We start from the raw sequence: 4,258 nt of genomic DNA on the forward strand, positions 1-4,258 counted from the left end.
CAGTTTTGTTTTCTGAGAGCTTGTTTGGAATGGGATGCGAAAGGATTGTATGGAAGTTAAATATTTTGCTGGAGTTTGCTGGAGGATGGGAGGATTATGGGGGAATTTAAATGTGCATATGAGAAGTGGAATGCTAGAAAGAAAGATTTTGTATGTATATTGGAATGGTGGGATTGGATGAAAGGGAATGTTAAAAAATTTTTTAAGAGATGGGGCTATAAAAAAAGCTGCCATGGCCAGAAATAAATATAAAGAATTGAATGTTAGGATGAATTGGTTACATAAGTTAAGTATGATTGGTGTGGATGTTAGTGATTTGTTGGAGGATGCAAGGAAAGAAATGAAAGATTGAAAAGAAAGGGAAGGAAATTATTTATAGGTTGAAATTGGAGTATTTGGAAATAAATGAGAAATGTATGATTTTTTTTTCTTTAAAAAGGTGTGTGGGAAGATGAATGATATGGTTGTGGTGATTAATAGGGATGGAAATTGTGTGGTTGGAGAGGATGTGCTGAGATGAGTGCTAGGAAAAATAAGGAAGTGCTAGGAAGTGCAGTGATGAGTGCTAGGAAAAATAAGACGCCTGGGAAGGATGGATTACCGATTGAATTTTATGTAAAAGCATGGGATGTTGTGGGAATGGATTTGGTTAAAGTGTGCCAGTATATGTGGGAAAATGGCGTTTTGAGTGAGTCAATGAAGGAAGGTGTGGTTGTGTTGATTTATAAGAAAGGTGATAAGAAGAGTCTGGGAAATGGGAGGCCTATAACTTTGTTGAATACGGATTATAAAGTGTTTAGTAAGATTGGGTCCGGGCGTATGAGGGAGGTGATTGATCAGGTGATTGGTGAGGATCAGATATGTGCGATTCCAGGTAGAAGTATGACTGATAATTTGTTCTTGCTGAGGGACGTTTGGGGATTGTATGGATAGAAGGCAGAAGTGTATGGTTTTGGCTGTGGATTTTGAGAAAGCGTTTGATAGGGTTTCGCATGGTTTTTTCGTTTAGGGTGTTGTAAAAAATGGACTTTCCCAAAGGATTTGTGGATGTTGTAAAAAGTTTGTATGCAGATGTAACAAGTGAATTTTTGGTGAATGGTGTTTTGAGTAGTAAAGTGAGAGTAAGGTCGGGGGTCAGGCAGGGATGCCCTATGTCCCCGATTTTGTTTGTGAGTGTGATTGAGCCTTTGTTGTGCAGTGTTAGAAAAGATAAAATGATGAGAGGTCTGTTGATTCCGGGGAGCGTGGGTAAGAGTGTAAAGGTTTTGGGATATATGGATGATATTGTGGTAGTGAGTGATAATATGGCTAGCATGAATAGGGCAAAATTGTTTATAGATTTTTTCTGTGGAGCGTCTGCATTTAAGGTGAATTGGGATAAGTGTGTCTTTAAATGTTTTAGGGACAAGAATGTTAGAATGGACAGTGTGAAATGTGAAGTGGGGGCGGTTAAAATCCTGTGAATTTGTTTTAATGATGATTTGAAAGGGAACGAAAGTTGGGAAGAGTGTGGGAAAAGGATCGAACGTAAGTTGAATTTTTGGAAGATGCGCGAGTTGACTTTAGTGGGGAAGGTGTTGATCATAAAAGCGATTGTGTTGCCTGTTTTACTTTTTTGTGCGAATGTGTTACCTTTTTCCTTTAAAAATATTAAAAAAGCAGAGAAATTGTGTTTTACTTTTTTGTGGGGTAGCAGAATGGAGAAATTGAAGAGAGAGTATGTGTATAAGTCATGTGAGAATGGAGAATTGGGATTTACAAATTTTCAGGTGTTTTTGGGATTGAGCTATATTAAAGTCATGATTGCGTTGCTGGGTAGGGGGAACAAGGCAGGATGTATGGTGCGGTATATGGCGGGATGGATGTTGTATGGACTAAAGTGGGCAGAAAGAGATGCAAGAGTGCCTGTTGCTTTTAAATGTCCGGTGTGGTATATGAAGGTGGAGAAATTTGTCATTGATTTTGATCTTTTAGGTGTGCCGGTGAACGATTTCAAGGGTAAGAAAGTGATGAAGAGGATAGATGCGAATGAGTTGGTGTGTAATATAGGTGGTTTGAGAGCGGAAGAAAATGAAGGTAAATGGTATGTCTAATAGGCAGCATTATGTAGTATGGATGGCGTTGCATGACATTTTACCTGTAAGGCAAGTGCAGAAGAGGCGTAAATTGATAAGTTATGAGGTGTGTCCGAGAGATGGTTGTGGATCTAGTGAGTCTGTAAGGCATGTGATGTGGGATTGCGATTTTGCTTATGATGTATGGAAAGGGATAGGAGGTTTGTGTAGAGAGCTAGCTGGAGTGACTTATTGATTGGGGAGTGGCAATGTTTGGGATGGGTGCTTGTGGTAAGGTAAAGGTGTGAGTGAAATGGTTGATTTTGGCATGTGTGATGGAGAGTTTGTGGGATGCACGAAACTTGTGTGTGTTCAGGAGAAAGCTTATGACAGTAAATGAGTGTATTAGGCTAATATTATCAAGGATTTATGTAGTATATCTTTGGGACAGGAAGCATGGTGGTGACCTGTATGCAGAAGGGGTGTGGAAATTCAAGAAGTGGAGTTTTATGGTGATTTATAAATAAGAGATATATTTGTTGTTTTTTTTTGTGGGGTGTTGTGTGTTTCTTGTTTGGATTAATTAAAAAATGACCATGATGATGAGACGGTTGGAGTAACGACTAAAGATTAAAGCAGATTCTGCTTTTTTTTCGCTTTTAACCAATCTGAATGGTTTAAAAAAAAAAAAAAAAACTATTCTTACTGAACTGCCTTGACGGCTTAGGTCCTGGGGTACCCCCTGCACTCAGCCTTTAAGTATCGGCGATTAAATTCATCTTAAGTTCACTGCAGCTATTGGGTGTAGGGCTATTCCCCAGGAACGAGAGTAAACCCTCCTCTCGGCCTGATGCTCGATTGTCCTGTGCCTGACTGTTTGACTGGAGAACCACTTCCATTCCGCCTGTCGACGAAGATGCCCCTGAACCCAGAGAAGGATGACGCCGAACCCTGAAGAAGCAGACGAGGCCATGCGACTGAAGAAGTTGGATGGTAAAGAGCCGGACATGTCTGAGGATGTGTTCGCTAAGAAGACGGTCTCGGACCAGGGTTTCTCCAAGGCTGAAACCCTCAGCATTTTCCTCTTCACTAGGATCTTTTATGTGACTTTTGCCTTCTTCAACACCTGCAGGAGGTACTGGGAGGCGGAAAAGGCAGTGAGGCCCGAATCCCCTTTTTCTCGCTTTGTAAGCAACTGCTTAATTAAAAGGGAGATGAGGCGGGTGACTGTTTCAATCCCTAACGCGTACATCCCAGGCAAGGACATTGCCACATTCCTCAGAAGGTACTGCACAATGGTCAAGGAACCCTCCAAGATCCTGAGCAGCCTTGGATTCTGGACTGGCAAGTGGTTGGTGGTCATGAGACTCAACAGGGATGAGTCATCGGACGATGGTTTCCAGCACCTGCTTCAGGCTCTCTCTCTCTGGGTGATGCTCCAGGCTTCATCTATTACCCGGATATGCCGCAGATCTGCAGGAGATGCAGCAAGAAGGGTCATCAGGCGAAGGACTGCAGCGAAGACTCCTGCAGAGTCTGCTGGGTGCCAGGGCATGGGGACCAAGGACTGTCCGAAGGCAAAGACCTGTAACCTCTGCGGCCTGGCGGACCACAGCTACAGGGCCTGCCTCCAGAGGGAAAAGAGAACGTGGGCATCCGTTGTTGCTAAAGCTCCGGCCAGCCACAGCCCAAGCAACACAGAAGCCCGAGGAAAAGAAGGAGGGTAAGGACGAAGGCCCCTAAACCTTCCCCCACCCCTGCCCTTTCCCCCTCCCACCCCCACTGAGGAATCCCTCCCCTCCTATCCCATTGCCTCAGTGGGTCCCCTGTTCCCCTCCCTCGCCCCACTTCCCCAACCCGGCAGCACTAACCCTTCCTCCAGCTGCCGTGGTTCCCTTCATGGAGGATTATCCCCCTCTTTCTTCCCCAGCGGCCCTTGTTGGAGTAAAGAGAAAAGGGAGGGACAGCCCGTCGGCTGAGACCTCCAAGAAGAAGATTGTCGATGTCCCAGTTCTGGGACATCTGCCAAGTTGGATGTCACATCCAAACTGCTCATCGAGATGGTAACCGAAGCATCCTTGCAGGACGTTGTTGGGTCCATCAGGAACGACTCTGTTAATTATACATGGAGCCGCCCCGATGGCTCGCTCCGTTCTCGGATTGACTTTGTCTTTGCCTCTCGAGCAGTCAGGCAGGCTAGGCAC

The 4,258-nt window shown here is 44.3% G+C and overlaps 1 pseudogene; it reads left to right on the forward strand.

Annotated features, from left to right (window-relative positions):
- The first annotated feature begins 3,025 nt into the window (after nucleotides 1-3,025).
- On the forward strand, nucleotides 3,026-3,781 carry LOC138771882 (zinc finger CCHC domain-containing protein 3-like; annotated as a pseudogene).
- The last annotated feature ends 477 nt before the right edge of the window (nucleotides 3,782-4,258 follow it).

The sequence above is a fragment of the Dendropsophus ebraccatus genome, chromosome 14 (assembly GCF_027789765.1).
Source record: "Dendropsophus ebraccatus isolate aDenEbr1 chromosome 14, aDenEbr1.pat, whole genome shotgun sequence".
NCBI classification, from domain to species: Eukaryota; Metazoa; Chordata; class Amphibia; order Anura; family Hylidae; genus Dendropsophus; species Dendropsophus ebraccatus.